Source organism: Myotis daubentonii, chromosome 11 (assembly GCF_963259705.1).
Source record: "Myotis daubentonii chromosome 11, mMyoDau2.1, whole genome shotgun sequence".
NCBI classification, from domain to species: Eukaryota; Metazoa; Chordata; class Mammalia; order Chiroptera; family Vespertilionidae; genus Myotis; species Myotis daubentonii.
Genome location: NC_081850.1, coordinates 56,947,814 through 56,967,248, shown reverse-complemented (window position 1 = coordinate 56,967,248; position 19,435 = coordinate 56,947,814). Strand labels below are relative to the sequence as shown.

General features: G+C 42.7%; 1 protein-coding gene and 1 pseudogene across 6 annotated transcripts in view; one reads left to right on the top strand and one right to left on the bottom strand.

Annotated features, from left to right (window-relative positions):
- INVS (inversin) overlaps window positions 1-19,435 on the bottom strand; it is a 123,001-nt gene that overhangs the window by 71,817 nt on the left and 31,749 nt on the right. The gene's annotated exons all lie outside the window — the stretch shown is intronic.
- LOC132212934 (U2 spliceosomal RNA) lies at window positions 7,319-7,423 on the top strand (annotated as a pseudogene).

Sequence of the window (19,435 nt, the reverse complement as noted above, 5' to 3'; positions counted from 1 at the left end):
CCCCTTGTGGGCTTTGTGCACAGTCTTGTTGTAGTTAAGCCTTGACTGTTGTAGGTAACACTGGGAGGATTTGACCTCAGGCCAATTGGGTGTGAGAATCAGCTGTGTCTACGGTGGGAGAACTTCTGTGCTGAAGACACCCTTATGGGGCAAGACTTGCTTCAGTGGGGCTTTGGTGCTCACTGAGTCCACCCCCTGAGTGTGTTCCTTATGGATCTGCAGAGTTATAATTGGATGGTCCCACTCTGACCACTGGGTACACTGGCTTTTGGATCTAAGGAGGTGCTAATCTAGCCTCTGCCTGAGGCTACCCTGCAGAAGCCAGCTGTAAAGCAATGCAAGTTGCCCTGGGGCCTTGGGCAGCTGCAGTTTGTTAAGTAATTTTCAGATCACAAAGGGCCGGGCCTTTCATATGCAAAAGCCTCCGTGCACGGCTTGGTTGGGGCGGAGCCCCAGGGGATCAACTGGGTGGGCAGAGTGAGCAGTATGGCTGCTCTCAGTCCTGTCCTCAGAGGCCCTGGCAATCGCTGCATGTGCCTCCGAGAGAAAGCTGCCCTCGAGTTCCGACCGATGCCAGACAGTCCTGCTTCCCCCGTTTGAGTCTGGGTCCCCAGAGATTCGCCTGGAACTGGGGCTCAGAGCCTGAGACTCCTTCCCGATTGAAAAAGACAATCGTGACCTCAGCCGCCAGCCCTCTCCGCATGCATCTCCGCACCTTTGTAATTTAACTTCAGCACCATACCTCCTCTGAATCTCGGTATGCTTTTCTCTTTCCTTCTAGTTGTAGAATTTCCACTCAGCCAGCCTTCCTGTGGTTCTGGATGATGTCCGTTCTGTCTTTTAGTTGTATTTTTGAAGTGGTTGTGCGAGGCAGCAATCTCTGGTGTTTACCTATGCTGCCATCTTGGTTTTGGCACCACCATCCTATTTTATTTATTTTTTAATAAACATTTATTGTTCAGATTATTACAGATGTTCCTCTTTTTCCCCCCAATAGCTCCCCTCCACCCAGTTCCCACCCTACCCCATGCCCTTACCTCCCACTGTCCTCATCCATAGGTGTACGATTTTTGTCCAGTTTCTTCCCGCACCCCCACACCCCCTCCCCCCCGAGAATTGTCAGTCCACTCCCTTTCTATGCCCCTGATTCTATTATATTCATATTATATTCACCAGTTTATTCTTTTCATCAGATTTTTTTATTCACTTGATTTTTAGATTCACTTGTTGATAGATATGTATTTGTTGTCACTTTGTTGTTCATAGTTTTTATCTTTACCTTTTTCTTCTTCCTCCTCTTCTTAAAGAATACCCTTCAGCATTTCATATAATACTGGTTTGGTGGTGATGAACTCCTTTAGCTTTTTCTTATCTGTGAAGCTCTGTATCTGACCTTCAATTCTGAATGATAGCTTTGCTGGGTAGAGTAATCTTGGTTGTAGGTTCTTGCCATTCATCACTTTGAATATTTCTTGCCACTCCCTTCTGGCCTGCATAGTTTCTGTTGAGAAATCAGCTGACAGTCATATGGGTACTTCCTTGTTGGTAACTGTTTCCCTCTTGCTGCTTTTAAGATTCTCTCTTTGTCTTTTGCCCTTGGCATTTTAATTATGATGTGTTTTGGTGTGGTCCTCTGTAGATTCCTCTTGTCTGGGGTTCTTTGCGCTTCCTGGACTTCTAAGTCTATTTCTTTCACCAGGTAGGGGAAGTTTTCTGTCATTATTTCTTCAGATAGGTTTTCAATATCTTGCTCTCTCTCTTCTTCTGGCCCCCCCATAATTTGGATGTTGGTACGCTTGAAGTTGTCCCAGAGGCTCCTTACACTATCTTCATATTTTTGGATTCTTTTTTCTTTTTGTTTTTCTGGTTGGGTGTTTTTTGCTTCTTCATATATCAAATCTTTGACTTGATTCTTGGGATCCTCTAGTCTTCTGTTGGATCTCTGTATAATATTCTTTATTTCAGTCAGTGTATGCTTAATTTCTAATTGGTCCTTTTTCATATCCTTGAGGGTCTCACTAAATTTCTCAGAGGTTTCTAGAAGATTCTTGAGTAACCCTATAACCATGGTTTTGAACTCTATATCCAGTAGTTTGCTTTCCTCCATTTCTTTCATTTGTGACTTGTTTCTTTGCCTCCACATTTTGGCTGCTTCCCTGTGTTGATAGAGTGGCTTTGTGTGCTAGGTGTCCTATAGAGCCCAGGGGCTCAGCCTCCCTAATTACCTGTGGTTGACACTCTTGGTGCACCCCTTTGTGGGCTGTGTGCACAGTCTTATTGTAGTTAAGTCTTGATTGCTATTGGTATCATTGGGAGGAATTGACCACCAGGCCAATTGGCTGTGAGGACCAGCTGTGTCTACAATGGGAGAACTGCTGTGCTGGAGACACCCTTATGGAGCAGGACTTGCTTCAGTGGGGCTTTGGTGCTCACTGAGTCTGCCGCTTGAGTGTGTCGCTTATGGATGTGAAGAGTTGTACTCTGGTATGGTCTCACACTGACCACTGGGTACACTGGCTCTTGGATCTCCAAGGAGGTGCAAAGTCAGCCACAGCCTGAGGCCACCCAGCAGGACTACAGAGAGATCTGCAGATTCCTCCTCTTTGGGGTTTGGAAGTGCCCAGATGAAGCCCAGCTGTGAAGCAATGCAGGCTGCTGTTGAGCCTTAGGCCTTCTTTTGGAAGCTTTGGCACTCTTTGACCCAGCAGCAGTTTGTTAGGTTTTAGATTACAAAAGAACAGGCCATTCATATGCAAAAGCCTCTGCTCACAGCTTGGGTGGGGTTGTAAATGGGGTGGGGCAGGTTCTCAGGGAATCATCAGGGCGGAGCAAACTGCAATGGCTGCCAGTCTCCTCTGCCTCGGAGAGGTCTCTGGGTCTCTGTGTCCCCTGTGCAGGAACAATGATCGCTGCAGGCACCTCTGCGAGGAAGCCGCCCTCACGTTCTTGTCCCGATGCCAGACAGTCCAGTTTCTCCCCGTATGAGTCTAGGTACCCAGAGTCTCACCCGAAACTGGAGTTCAGGCAATCAGGAGCTTGTATCTGCCTCCTGATTGAAAAACACAACAGCACACCCAGTTGCCAGCCTGTTTCCGCATGCGCCTCCGTACCTCTTACCAGTTCCAATGTGCTTTTCTCTTTCTTTCTAGTTGTAGAACTTCCACTCAGCCAGCCTTCCTGTGGTTCTGGATGATATCTATTTTGTCTTTTAGTTGGGGTTTTGATGTGGTTGTGCGAGGCAGCAAGTACAAGTGTGTACCTATGCTGCCATCTTGGTTCCTCTCTTATTGTCATTTTTTTATTTGACAATCTAAGGAAAACAAAGGTCAGTGCCCCTGACTAAATAGTCAGGTATTGCATGTTTTACAAATTCTTGCAGCACACCAGTATGCCAGGACACAATGATTGACAATCACTGTCTTAGACACTGGGAGTTAGACAAGAATTAATGCTTTCTTTGTCCTCTGGAACCATCTTTATCCTGGGATGAAAAAAATATTTTATAAAATAAAAGCCTAATATGCTAAGTGTCTGGTAAACCAGTTGGCCATTCAACCAATCAAAGCATAATATGCTAATGATATGCTAAGGCCACTCAACTGCTCGCTATGATGTGAACTGACCACTGGGGAGCAGACGTTCCAACCAGTAGGTTAGCTTGCTGCTGGGGTCCAGCTGATCGGGACTGAGGAGACAGGCCGGACATGTTCTAGAGCTCTCCTGCGGTCCCTCCCTAGCTGGCCAACCTTCCACGTCTCTCCCCGGCCCCCATTGTGCACCGGTGGGGTCCCTCGACCTGTGCCCTCTTGCAATTCGGGACCCCTCAGGAGATGTCAGAGAGCCAGTTTCTGCACGATCCCGCAGGCGAGGCTGAGAGACCCCACTGGTGCATGAATTTGTGCACTGGGCCTCTAGTGTATATATATAATTATATGCTGCCTGAATCAAAGAGCAGTTGAGGCTAGCAATCTGATCTGCTTCTGCGTCTGTCATCCCCATCCATATACTATGTGACAGAAAAATTAATGTGGACATGATGGTCCTGAACTCTTTTGCTGTGCTTGATGCTATCAATGGCAGCTCCTCAAGGTGGACCCCACGTACAAATAGAAACAAAGGTACTGGTACAACCTTATTTTAATCTGATGGTAACAGATTCATAGGCTACTTCTCATGTGTGAGGAGCCTTGGGTTATGCCATGTTTGACAATTGAAGCTGCAACTACGTGGTAATACTGCCCACATGGCTTAGCCAAATCAGTGAAATGGTGATCCAAGTACAATAACAAATCCTAAATTAATGTGATTGTTCCTCTTCAGGCTATACGTTTGTATGTGGTGGAGAGAGGACCATGAAATATTCCTTCATTGGGTTTGGTTTGGTTTTTAGCTCATCTAGAGTCTTCTGTAATTATTGGCAATGACACCAAAGATCAGCAAGCCAGTCAAACTTCCTTGCACGAGTCATAATAGATAGTAGACTAGCCTTAGAGAACATCCTGGTCGTATAAAATAAGATATATTGTCTCCCTTGGGGCTTATTTACAGTTTACTTAGTCCAGGATACTAGGGGGAATAGTTGGAGTGAATACTGCAGGCTGCTCTCATCCTGCCGTTTGGAGTCCTATTAATTAAATGCTTTATGAGACATATTAAACAGATTTGTTCCCAGCCTCCTTTGGTCAGATTAATCACAGTAGCGATGGAATGGCATGCTCATGTCAAGAACATGTAGGACTAAGGAATGGATTGTTGGAAAAGGCAACTTACCATGGGTCCCAATCATCCCTGTATGTTCTTATGCCAAGAATGCAAAGTCTTGACCACTCTTTACCTAGGCAACGTCTCAGGGTTGTGTTTGCAGCATTCAACTTGAGGGGCGAGGTCATATTTTCTTCTAGACTTACTATAAAAGCAGTAGATTCCTGAAGTTCAATGTTCCTCAGTGTGATGAAAACCCAGTGTGTGTGCAGCATCCATCTGAGCCTTCTGCAACTCCCCCATGTTCTTGGGAGCAAGGGATACCAATGCAAGCACACAGGTTTTTGCTTTTTGCTCAAAGTAGTAAAAAGCAGAGTAAAAAGGTAGTAAAATGCAGAGACTATTGCTGTGAGCAGTCTCTGACTCTGGAGTCTGGTGCTTATTGTCATCATCCACAAAACAGAAACAGACTAACTCCTGATCTGGTAGGGTAAAATAAAATCTCAGACCCTGAAAATAATTCCATCCTATCTAATAAAAGAGAAACATGGTAATTAGCGTACATCCGCTACCCTTCCCATTGGCAAATCAGTGAGATATGCAAATTAACTGCCAGCCAAGATGGCGGCCAGCAGCCAGGCAGCTTGAAGCTAACATGAGGCTTGCTTGCTTCAGTGACGGAGGAAACCAACGTTCCCCACCTGCCTTGCCGGCCTCTGAGCTTGCAGTTTGAAACATTGTTACAAATATAGATGCTAAACAAAACCCCAGAAACCTGCTTTCAGCCTAGCAGGATCTCAGAGCTGGAGTTGATACAGTGTTTCGATTATAGAACCCAAAGAAACCAGATACCTGCTTTCAGCAGCAGAGGCCTCAGAGCTGGAGCCAGAGCTAAAGCTGGCCCAGAATAAAAAAAAAGAAAAAAAGGAGCAGTTGGGAGCTTCAGTCACCTGCCAGCCTGAAAACAGCCCTCAGCCCCTCACCCAGACAGGCCAGGCACCCCAGTGGGGACCCCCACCCTGAAGGGTGTGTGACCAGCTGCAAACAGCCATCATCCCCTCACCCAGGCTGGCCAGGCACCCCAGTGGGGACCACCACCCTGATCCAGGACACTCTTCAGGGCAAACCAGCAGGCCCCCACCAGTGCACCAGGCCTCTATCCTATATAGTAAAAGGGTAATATGCCTCCCAGCACTGGGATCAGTGGGGCAGCGAGGCCTCCCGGCACCGGGATCAGTGTGACAGGGGGCAGCGCCCAAACCCCCTGATTGCCCTGCGGCTGTGTGTGTGACAGGGGGCGGTGCCACAACCTCCCTATCGGCCCTGCTCTGTTCGTGACAGGGGAAGGTGCCCCAACCCCCTGATCAGCCCTGCTCTGTGCCTGATAGGGGGGAAGCTCCCCAACCCCCTGATCGCCCTGCGGCTCTGTGTGTGACAGGGTGCAGCGCCCCAACCCCGATTGGCCCTGCTCTGTGTGTGACAGGGTGTGGTGCCCCAACCGCCAACCCCCCCACAGGCCCTGCTCTGTGTGTGACGGGGTAGAGTCATAACCTCCCCATCGGCCCTGCCCTGACTGTGAGAGTGGCGGCGCCCCAACCCCCTGATCGGCCCTGCTCTGTGGGTGACAGAGGGCGGCGGCCCAACCCCTACTCCACAGGCCCTGCTCTGTGTTTGATGGGGTAGAGCCATAACCTCCCCATCGGCCCTGCCCTGAATGTGACAGTGGCGGCGCCCCAACCACCTGATGGGCCCTGCTCTGTGGGTGATAGAGGGTGGCGCACCAACCCCCCCCCCCCACGGGCCCTGCTCTGTGTGTGACAGAGTACGGAGCCCCAACCCCTTGATGGGCCCTGCTCTGTGCGTGACAGGGGGCGACGCCCCAACTCCCCAATCGGCCCTGCTCTGAGCCTGACAGGGGCTGCACCTAGGGATTGGGCCTGCCCTCTGCCAACCCGGAGCAGGCCTAAGCCAGCAGGTCGTTATCTCCCGAGGGGTCCCAGACTGCGAGAGGGCACAGGCCGGGCTGAGGGACCCCCCCACCCCCGAGTGCACAAATTTTTGTGCACCGGGCCTCTAGTATTATTATAATATAAAATGTAGTATAAGAGGAAGAAAAATATGACTAGAGGGGCTAGAAAATGTAGAGTCTAAAATAGCATGTTACAGAGTCTAAAATTTATTCTGAGTAATGGGGAACCAATGAAGAGTTTAAGAAGGAAATTACACGAGAGGATTTGTGTTTTCAGAAAATATCTGGTGGCTATGCGAAGTGCTGGTTTAAGTGGAATGAATCTTTAGGCTGGGAGATAGGGCATTACTATAGCAATCCAGAATAGAAATACTATGAGCTAAGTTGAAACAAGGAGACAGATTCGTAAAATATATAAGAGGACTCCTGAATGAGTCCAAGATGGAAAATGGTGCCAACAACTGTAAAGATGGAAGGAAAAAGGGGTGAGGGATGAAGACTTATGAGTCCTGTTTTCTTTCACGTGTGGAGTTTGGGGCATGTGAGGGAAATCTATATGAAGATGCCTAGCAAAAAAATAAACACACAACCCAGTACATACATGGATCTGAATACTGGAAGGGATGGCTAAATTAAAGATACAGGGTTATCGCTTCTCGGCCTTTTGGCTAAGATCAAGTGTAGTATCTGTTCTTATCAGTTTAAAGATACAGGGTTATGCATCATTTATATTAATAGTTGCTTTAACTGTTTTATCCAGAGACAGCAATATCTGGAATAAATTCAAGTGTATAAAACTGGAAAAATGAACCTCCACATCCTAACTGAAATAAAAACATAATTTAAATATTCACATAAAGAGCTCAGTACAATGCAATCTAGTATTACTGTTCTTTTATCTAGACCATGAGCTATCACTACCATATCAAATACAGAGTATGAATGGGTTGGAAAGGAGAAGGGCCTTTCCACATTATTCTTATCTACTTGGATCATTTTCTTGTCTGAATTGGTTTAGGTGCCTGGTTATGCTCTGTTTTCTTGGATTTTTATTGAACATAAATCTTTATAGGAAAGGAAATAGTTATAAAAATCAAGTTTTTGGATAACATTGAATTCACTGAGCTATATAAATGAAACTGAAGCTGCATTGCTTTTCCCAGTCATGGACATTCTGCCTCTTTTACTAAATTTCTGATTGTCACGCCTAAATGCTGTGTTCATAGATAAAATTTGCAATTACTCAACAATGATGATGGTTACATTACTAACCTGCCACTTAAACACATCTTTAAAACTTTTAAAAAGTTATTTTACAATTCTCTAAGGAAAGGCTAAGAATGGCACTTCAAAGACAGAAAAGGAGCTTTATTTGTTATTTTCCAAGTTTAAGATGTTCATCCATCTGGCAGAGCAGCTAGACAATACATCAGCCAAGAACATCATTCTGGCTTAAAACAGACTCTGGCTCCCAAAGAGGATTTGACTGCAGGAAAGACAACATTGTTAGTTGCTCTGTGGCTGAACTCTTCTAATATTTTTCCCCAACGCCTCCTCCAAGCCTTGGCTCTATCCACTAACTTGGTTTCCATAGGAATAGACAGAGCTATCAAGTGGCGCAGAGTCAAACAACACAACAGAAGGAGAAAATGTTACTGCTCCCCAAAAGGTAGAGATTTCTCTATGGAAAGGTATCTTTGACTCTGAAGCTTCCTTACCCAATGCCAGACTTTTCCTCTGCTTTTCCTGCCTAATATACCCTATTTTACTTAGATTATTGCATTCCATACTAAAAAATACATATTTTAAAAAGTGTGTGAGTGGTATCCCCATTTATTTAGAATGGTCCTTTAAACTGCCACAACAATTTGGGATAATTATAAAATGCATTTTGTTTCTCATAGTTGATATTTCATTTATATTAAAACATTTCTTTGATCTTAAATCAATAATCCTCAAACTCCAGCATGCTTCAGGATCATCTGGAGGGATTGAAAACACAGATTGCTGAGGCCTTCCCTCAGAGTTTTCATTCACTGGCTCTGGTGTGGGGTCCAATAATTTACATGTCACACAAGTTTCTGGGAAATGCTGGTGCTGTCAGGTCCAGGAGTTCACACTTTGAGAATCATTGTTTATACAAAGGACCTAACATTAGAGTTCTCAATTCTGATAAACTTTTAAAAAAAGTAATAACAACAACAAACTGCCAGAAAAAGAATGTGTGTTCCATCCCAGAGCAATGAAATCAGAATTCCCGAGACTCTGTAATTAGTATTTCCTTAATGCTCTGCAGGTAATTAAAAAATGGTATCAAGATTGAGAAGTATGGACCTAATCCACTCATTCATTCAACAGTCACCAATTATTTACTATGTAATTACTTTGAACCCAGCAACATGCTAAGGGTTTTTGGAAACTTTACAAAAATAACTAAAATACACTCCTACTAATGTACAATATAATATATAGTACAAGCAATGGAGGGGGGATGTAGGTGCATAAAAACAAAAACAAAATCCAGCCTAAAGACAGGCAGGATAGAGGATGTACTTTCAGCCTTTTGTGGTGAGGGGGAAAGTTAGATCAGGAAAGAATCCATGCAGAGGATAGCAGTTAAGCTGGATTGGATTTTGATTTGGAATCACTGATATTCTACCACCCCTCCATAACTCCATCTTGTTCTGCCTCCCCATTTCTTTGACATGGACAATAGATATTTTCTGAATTTTATGCAAAGTGCTAAACAAAGATAGCTTTGGGTCTTATTCCCACTCCTTTCAATTAATTTGTCCTGGCATAGCTCCTCCTTCATAAAAATTCTAAAGCCAACATTAGCTCAGTTGTGTATATTAGGTCTCCTGTATCTACTTATTACACAGTGCAACAGTTCCCACACTATCTCTCACTTTGGCCATAATAGATAGTAAAGCCATTTGCAAATGGTATTCACTATTGTAATACAATGACTTAGATCAGTTGCATGAAGGAAAGATAGTGATCAGAATTGTGAAGATGGGGCACCTAACCCAGACTCAAGGGGCCGATAAAGGCTTCTTGGAGAAAACAGTGCCTGTGCTGCTCCATAAAGTGTCTATACAAGTAATCCTGCTTCAGTGGGGAGGAAGGTGAATGTGCAGGGAGGGGCACTGTGGGTGGAGAATGAGGGGTAGGAGGAGGCGACTAGAATAAAAGCTTTAGCTAGTTAGTGTGCCTGAGGATAGAGTAGTAAGGGGAGCACATGGAGCTGAAACCAAAAAAGTAAGCAAGGAGTAGGTGATGATAAAAGGAACTTAGACGTCTTCCTTGAGTTTTCTAAAGCAGTACTGAAGGATTTAATAAGGCAGTGACACCAGAGAATTCTCAGCCAGCCCACCCACACCCAGTGAATCCCCCCTAGCCTGTTTCCTCCCATGAAAAACGAGGAGGTTGTATTATGATGTGAAGACTCGTCAGCTGGCGTGGCTGGTGTGGCTCAGTGTTTGAGCATCGACCATGAACCAGGACATCATGGTTTGATCCCCATCAGGACACATGCCCAGTTTGCAATCTGGATCCCCAGTATGGGGTGTGCAGGAGGCAGCCAATCAATGATTCTCTCTCATCAATGATGTTTCTATCTCTCTCTCCCTCTCCCTTCCTCTCAGAAATCAATAAAAACATTTTTTTTAAAAAAGACTCATCCAGGTTAATGTCCTTTGAATCTATGATTCTAAGATGCAAAAGACCCACTCTTTATAGCTACTTCAAAACTGGATGTTTTTTATTCTAGCTGCCTCAAGAATAACTTAATTTCTAATAATTTTACTTTTCTTAACCACAGGGTAACAGCTTTTGAGTCAATTCCCTTTTCCCTGATACAAACATTCATTTTCCTAGCATAAGGAAGTTCACCACAGTGACAGGCTCACAGCCAGGGCTCAATAAATATTGGTTTCTTTCTCTGATAACATTATGGTTCTCCTCTCATCATAAAAGTAGTCTTCATAAACAAAACATTTTCTTTATTTGACCATGTTTATTTTAGAGACTTAAAAATAAGAAAGAATTCGTTCTTAATTATTCTCAGTGTTTCATGTCCATTATAATCCGCCCGGCCTGTTCTCCTCACTGATCGTGACCAGCTTCTGCGTTACCCTGCAAGTAGTTTCTTTTAAAAATCATGTTTTCCTATTAAATTCAGAAGTGAAATGCAACAAATCTTGTTTACCTCCTGGTTCCTTTGAAACACCCCAAGTGGTAGGCCTATCTTTAGGTTTTCAATAATGTATCTTAGTTTTATTGATACTAATATGCAGTTGAAAAAAATCAATTCATCTATTTGGCTAAGACATGTGCCTCTGGGGAAACTATTTCAAACAACTGACTGAATCCATCTATTGCCTTTTCTACTTCAGTTTCACATTGTGGACTGGATTTCTTAGATAGTGGAAAAGATAAATGTACAGGAAAATGTATAAATAAATTCAATTAAACTCGGAAATTCTTAATGAGCCTCTTTTAGGCTATGCATGAAAGCTTTTAATGAAATGCTGAGCACTAACTACTAATCTGACTTAATAATTATTACTTATTTTCAAAATGGTAGCAAGGTCCTTATAGTGGTTAATAATTTAGTCAAACCTAACTCTTCTAGTCTCAATCTAGTCATCTTTTAAAAATCATATCACAACCTACCTACATTTACAAATCAATCCCTGAACTCTGTACTGCTTCTCGTCTTTCTGCTACCACTCTAGTCCCTTTCTCTTTGAACTGAAGAGAGAGGAAACTGAGTTGGTAAAAAATAAGACCAAGGTTTAGTGGTTGGAGTGGGGAAGAAAGATGTGCAAATCAAAAATGTGCAATTATTTCAGTTGCGCCATTTTGTAACCTATCTCAGGGTAGGTATTCTATTTGCCATAGCTATGTTTTAATTCTGCTCTAACAGGTGTTCTAAGTTAAAGCACATCACAACTGTTAAATCAACATTTAATATCTACTACAAGATCTTTGTGGACCAACTGGAAATAAATAAACATATATTTTAGAAAGCCATTCAAAAATTATGAATTATATTTTTTGTATGTATTCAAAAACTTGGAAAATTGAAAATTGGGAAAATAAAGTAAGAACAAAGATAACCTATAATTCCATTACCCTAAGCCTAAAATAACCTCTGTTAGCATTTTGACACAATCTCTTCCATTCCTTCTTAGTTTTCTTGTTTAATGTGAGCGGTTATTTTTATCATTTCCATCACACTATATATCTAATTTTAGATTTGGAATAAGCAGTGATTTTAAAAATAACTTTTATCATTTAGCAAACATCATAATAATAACGAATTCAGGTGGGAGTGGTCAAAGGATGCTAACACTAGTGGGTAAAAGTTTGAAGAGTAATAGGATATTTCCTTGGTTTCAAAGTAACTATTCACAGAATACTTATTTTTTTAAAATATGTTTTATTGATTTTTTTCTTTTAGAGAGACAGGAAGGGAGAGGGAGAGAGAGATAGAAACATCAATGATGGGAGAGACTCATTGATTGGCTGCCTCCTGCATGCCTCCCCCCCCCCCTACCGTGGGGATCAAGCCCACAACCTGGGCATGTGCCCTTGACCAGAATTGAACCTGCGCTGATGCTCTATCCAGTGAGATAAACCAGCTAGGGCCACAGAATACTTATTAATCCCAAAGTAAAAAAACAGTAATATTACAGTGCAGTACCAAGTGGTCAAAGTTGATATCACCATGTGCTTTTGGGGATGATGACTGAGAAGAACACAACATGGCTCTTGTATTCTTACCAAAAGTGCATAACCTGAACTAAATATGAGGAAACAGCAGATAAATCTGAGATGAAAGACAGTAAGAGTAATTCTGTACTCTTAGAAAAACTCTTATCCTCAGATTGCACTTACATTGTGAAACACTCCATAATTACACCTTAATTAATATTCAAGATATCGTTGTGAAAGCTAGAATTATTGTCACGTCATAGATGAGGAAACATGAATTTTAAAAAACATTTAAAAGATTAATAGTTTAGCCCTAACCGGTTTGGCTCAGTAGATAGACTGAAGGGTCCCGGGTTTGATTCCGATCAGGGACATGTACCTTGCTAGGGGACTCTATCCCCAGTAGGAAGTGTGCAGGAGGCAGGTGATGATGTTTCTCTCTCATTCATTATTCTGATTCACTATCCCTCTCCCTTCCTCTCTGTAAAATCAATAATACACACACACACACACACACACACACACACACACACACGTATATATTTTTAAAGATTACCAGTTTATATCATAAAACAGAAAAAATAATGTTATGAAGTAGCTTGACCATGATTCACAAACTGCAATTTAGATTCTGTAAAATGGTAAGTTTGAAGAAGGTATTCTGGGATTCCTCCTAACATTGAAATAGTACAAGTCTAACCTCTTCTATTATCACCTTTCTTTTTTTTTTGTATACAGAATCTGTAGTGTCTAGCACAGTGCCTTATATATAGCAGGCATTAAATATTTTTTAATGAATAACACATTATTAAATAGATATTTTATAGAGGTTATGAAGATTAAACTATATAAAAGCAGTTTGTAAAGTGTAATTTATAATTATAATCAGTTGTTATTATTGATGATTTAGAATAGAAAACAATATAAAACTAACTGGTCATTCTAAAATAGAAAATAAAGTTGATATGCCACCTTTTTGAAATAAAGAGATGTCATCTTTTTGTAGGAATCTATGACATTTATTATAAAGTTTATTTCTACATGACTCTTGTTTCAAATATAATTCACCTTATTCTCATCTATAACCAATTTAACAGACTGTTTACAGACAGATGGAGAGACAAATGACAAATTAGTACTCCCCAGGTTTGTGGCATGGACATAAAAAGTGAATTTATTTTTCAAATACCTTTTATAGCCATAGCCTTACAAGTAGAAGACATCTTATCTGGTTTACTATTGATCCAAATGACAAGGCTGAGCATCAGATTAAGGATATGTCAGAAACCTGAAAGGAGGCTACCAATGTATTCAGCAGGATGGTAGCTTCTTTCAAAATGATCTATTAAGGTTACAGTGTTTACAAAGGCAGTTGAGAAAACATAGCACAAGATACTGGGTTGTATCAAGCAACCAGCAGAGTACCCATAAAAACTTCTGATACTATTGTGATACCCCCCTTACACCAATCATGATTCATTTTATTTCCAGAAATAAAAACTATGCACAAATTTTTGATGATAAAATAATAGATAAAGGGTTTTTCTTCATCTTACATCCCTTTCTGATTGTCAGTTTCCTCCTCAGCAATGGTAGCATTCCTAACAGATGGGAGGTACCAATCAATTTAAATGACTGCCAACCAAAAAGGTCAAACATACTTCAAGAATTTAATTCCAAGGTATCTTCTTTGGTGATAGTGAAATAAATATGGCTTAGCTAAGTATAGTAATGACCAAAAAAGATGATGCCAAAATAGAGTCCTAAAAAGTAAAAATTCCAAGAGTGCTTCTTATGTATAATACTAGAGGACCGGTGCACAAAATTCATGCGGGGGGCGGGGGGGGGGGCGGGGTCCCCTCAGCCTAGCCTGCACCCTCTCCAATCCGGGACCCCTCGGGGGTGTCCTACTGCTGGTTTAGGCCCGATTCTATGGATCAGGCCTAAACCGGCAGTCAGACATCCCTCTCACAATCCAGGACTGCTGGTTCCTAATTGCTCGCCTGCCAGCCTGATCACCCCTAACTGCCTCTGCTTGCCGGCCTGATTGCCCCTTACTGCCCCACCTGCTGGCCTGGTTGCCCCCAACTGCCCCCTCTGCTGGCCTGGTTGTCCCTAACTGCCCCCCACCCCTGTCGGCCTGGTCACCCCCAACTATCCCCCGTCTGCAGGCCTGGTCACCCCCAACTGCCCCCCCACTGGCCTAGTAATCCTCAACTGCCCCCCTCTGCCAGCCTGGTTGCCCCTAACTACACCCCCCCCTCAGCTGGCCTGGTCGCCCCTTACTGCCCCCCCTGCCAGCCTGGTCACCCCCAACTGCCCGCCCCCTGCTGGCCTGGTCGCCCCATGAAGCCTGCTGTTCAGTTATTTGGTCATCTTTCACTAACCGCCCTACAGGCCTTGTCGCCCCACGCAGCTTGCTGTTCGGTTGTCCATTCGGTTGTTTCGGTCGTGAAGGCCCCTGCCTTTTTATATATTAGAATAATATTTTGTGGGGGAAAAAGAAACACCTTGGAGATAAAACATGAAGCATGGGGGGGGGGGGATTTTAGCCAAACAAAAGAAGAAACCTAATCAGATGTGGGAAAACCTGTTTCTTGTGATCACTTTGGGATAAGCATTTCTTCAAGGAAGATCTAGTACTTTCTAGAGTAGAATGAATTGAAGTTTTGTGAGAATCATGGGAAAAGAAAAAGCTTCAGCAAAGTTTCCTTTCAGATGGCTTTAGAAAGACTTGAGCTGGTTTTGCAAAACTCAGTAGTGCTCTAACCAATTTCAAGTGACCAACATTTGACTTTGTTATAAGACCAAAGAGACAGAGAGCTGTAGTCTAAAACTATTTAAAATACCAGCAAACTACACAGCTTTTTGTTAACATGTAACACTTTTTATAGCAATAATAAAATCTGTTTTTATTAATCACCAGCTTAACTGTATTATCATTAAATGCTGTAGATATAAATACTAAGTTTTGGTATTGGCTCTAACTTGTTATCTAAACACTAGAAGCCCGGTGCACAAAAATTTGTGCACTCGGAGGGGGGTCCCTCAGCCCGGCCTGTGACCTCTCGCAGTCTGGGACCCCTCGGGGGATGACCACCTGCTGGCTTAGGCCTGCTTCCCAGGGGATTGGGCCTAAGCTGGCAATCAGATATCCCTCTGGCAGCCCGGCAGCCCTCGGGGGATGTCCACTTGCCAGCGGGGAGCAGACCTAAACTGCAGTCGAACATCCTTAGCGCTGCTGAGGAGGCAGGAGAGGCTCCCACCACCACTGCTGTACTGGCAGCCGTCAGCCTGGCTTCTGGCTGAGCAGAGCTCCCCCATTTGGGAGCACACTGACCACCAGAGGGCAGCTCCTGCATTGAGCATCTGCCCCTGGTTGTCAGTGTGTGTCATAGTGACCAGTCATTCCCAGTCATTCTGCTGTTAGGGTCAGTTTGCATATTACCCTTTTACTATATAGGATAGAGGCCTGGTGCACAGGTGGGGGCTGGCTGGTTTGCCCTGAAGGGTGTCCTGGATCAGGATGGGGGTCCCCACTGGGGTGCCTGGCCAACCTGGATGAGGGGCTGATGGCTGTTTTCAGGCTGGTGACACCCCCTTTAGGGTGGGGGTCCCCACTGGGGTGCCTGACCAGTCTGGATGAGGGGCTGAGGGCTGTTTTCAGGCTGGCCAAGCCGGTGACAGAAGCTCCCAGCCTCTCCTTTTTTTCTTTCTTTTTTTATTCTGGGATTTATTTACCTTCTATAATTGAAACTTTGTTGCTGCTCCAGCTCCGAGGCTAGTGCCTGTTGAAAGCAGGTATCTGGGGTTTGTTTAGCTCCTATAATTGAAACATTGTTGCTTCCGGAGCTCAAAGCCGGGCCGCAGCAGGCGGGGAACCTTGGCTTCCTCCATCACTGGAGCAAGCAAGCCTCCTGCTCCCTTCAGCTGTGTGGCTGCCGGCCGCCATCTTGGTTGGGTTAATTTGTATATCCTGATTAGCCAATGGGAAGTGTAGCGGAGGTATGGTCAATTACCATGTTTGTCTATTATTAGATTAGATGGGCATATCACATTGGGCATCTACTTTGTGTAATGTAAAATACTACCTTTATATGTAATGCAGGCAACTTTCTGGGCCTCAGTTTCCACAAATGTGAAATAAAGTGATCAAATTAAGTTAAAAATAGTACTTAGCAAAGGATTTTACAAATAACTGCTTCCTAAGATACTATTAGCTTACACTAAAAAAAAAGCACTGAGATTAAATGATTCTGAGACATCCTGGATAAAGAAAATAAGCAGGTTTCTTTACTGCAAACTTCTGAGCCTTTAGGTTGCTAATATGCACTGTAACTTTCCAAAAAGGAACATGCAGTATTTCCCAAACTTTTTTGACGAGACCCAATTTTCATGCAACAATTCATGAGAATATTGTGCTAAGGAAGTAGCTTTGGGAAATGCTGCACAGAATGATTTTTAAGGTCCTTTTAAGCTTTTTATAATTTATAGTATGTGTGTGTGTGTGTGTGTGTGTGTGTGTGTGTGTGTGTGTGTGTGTGTGTGTTTAACAAGAAACATAGAGCTGCTTAATACCTAATCTTATTTTTCTCAGATGAAATAAACTTGGGAAACTGCTTGGAAAAGAAATTCTCACAAAGCTAAGGAGAAAGTTACTTGAGACTATGGTTAACAACAAGTCCGACTACAGGAGAATGGGCAATATCAAACATTGTGAATAAATGCCAGAAAATGTGGCAGGAAAATAAAATTACAAAAAAATTACAAAACACAAAAGTACCTGAAGCAAGGATACTTTCCAATCAGGCCTCCTTTCAATCTACTTTATCAAAAGTAACTGAAAGGCACTTTGTAATGACTCACCAAAAGATAAAAGTGCTAAACATCAACTATATATTGGACTTTATGTTTTGTACCTTAGGAAATTTTAGTTTGCCTATAGCTATGGTGAAATACCAATTTTATTGCCTCCATCATGCCTTGCAGTCACTCTCCTCAACCCCATCATATTATTTTTATGCTCAGACTTCCATTTACATCCTTAACTCTCCCCTGCCAATGGATAAGAGATATTGCTCTGGTTGGAATCAGGTGGCAGTAAAAAGGACCGTAAAGCTCAGAGCTTCCAATAGCAGTCATGCACATCTGAGGAGGATTTCTGGTAGCCCACCATAAATCTAGTTAGTCTCAGGAGACTACATTTATGAATGAGTCTGCTCAGTAATAGAGCCAAGTTCAAGAATGACTCTGCTGCCCTAATAGTGGAATAGTCAATGGAAAGGACAAAACCCAGGAGATGTAGGAATTTCTTTAATTTGGGAGGCCATCAAAATGAATGAGCAATGTCTATAGATTGTACTGTGAAACTGGAAGGTTTAAGCTCTATGGACAAGTGATATGGGGGGAGAAAGGAAAGAAAGAAAAGAAAGGAAAGGAAAAGAAAAGAAGGAAGGAGGGGAGAGAAGAAAGAAAGGAAGGAAAAAAGAAATTAAAAAAATTAGAATTAGATAGGAAAGAAAAAAATTTGTATGATAGATGCCAAGTGTCAGGAAGAAAACATTAATTTTATCATTGCTCTTGTTATTTTTTTTATATTATACTTTTCAAAATAAAGCTATGTTTCTATGAAAATTGAAGCTTTTGGGTTTTTTTGCAGCCCACATAAACTTAAACTTTATTTGGCCCATGTGAGCCTTTGAGTTTGACATGCTTGGTGTAAAGAGCTATAAGTCCAAGACTTTCAAGGTAATTCAGATTTTCAGCCTTTATCTTGTTGTGAGATGAAAGCTTTAACATCTATGTAAAACTTTAATCCTATAATTAGCATGCAATTGAGATTTCCTTTGCAGATAGAAAGGGAAAGAATAAAGGACTTGGGGGAACAGATGGACACATTTCTGTTATCTCTAAAATCATTCTCAAAACTTTACCAAAGCTTTGTACTTTGGTCCTTGTATTTCTTGGGACACATTCTCCACAGTGTTTCTACATGTCTAGTAACTGGACTATCTTTTCAAGGATATCTGCATAGTAAGTGGCCTTGAAAGTTAGAGATAGTTCTCCCTTCAGGTCAGAGGACAGATTTCTTTACTGACCAGAATAATAAAACCAATGTCTCACTTGGGGACAAAGGTTGGGCCTGTTTGCTCAGGGCCCTAATGTAAGATTGGGGGTTTTCTAAGCTCAGTTTTCCTCAGGTGTGACACTGACTCACTGCCTGTGCAGCATCTACCTGAACCTGCTTCCACATCACCCACACAGGACCTGTGGGCAAAGAGAACCAATACAAACATAAAGCTCATGATGTTTGCTATATGGTGAATAATACACTATCTTTAAAAATTTGGTTGTGTGGTCTCTTTGCCAGCTGAATCTATGTGGCAAGCCAACCTAACTGTAATGTAACCAGACAATCAATGGGTCCGTGCTGCCTGTCACTACATGAGCCAATTAAGCAGAGACAGGGTTGAATTATATATGAACATTTATTCCAATACTGCCAGAAGTATGGGACAGCAGTGGGTCATCCACAAAAATTTGCTCTGCCTCTCCCCATAAGCCAGCTGCTTATATTGGGTAGAAGGACAAAGATTACATGGGGAAGTAGGCAAAAGGGTATGCCAAATGGACATTTAACAGGTAATACAGGCGGGAGATTTGCAAAGACCTAGTGATATGCAAAGACTGGGGGTCTTCAAAAGGCTGGCAGTTCTGGTTTCTGCAACATGGTTGCTAATCTTTCCATGATAATAGGCAGCTCTTTGAGGGGAAGGATGGGCTGTATTTCCAGGTGAGCTCCCAGGTCCCATGTGCAACTCCCAGCCAGGTTAGAATGTACCTTCTTTAATCAGAACAAAACAATCACAGTTAACAGAGCATGATTAATATTTCTTATAATTATAGCTGGTCCCCAATATTCTATTTCTGCCCCTATCACTAATAGCTGCAACAGCTCAGCAACTTGATAGTATGGTCTTTTGGGTGAGTGATCACCAACTATCTGACAAATGAGTTAATGGGTAAATGAGTGAATGAAATCTG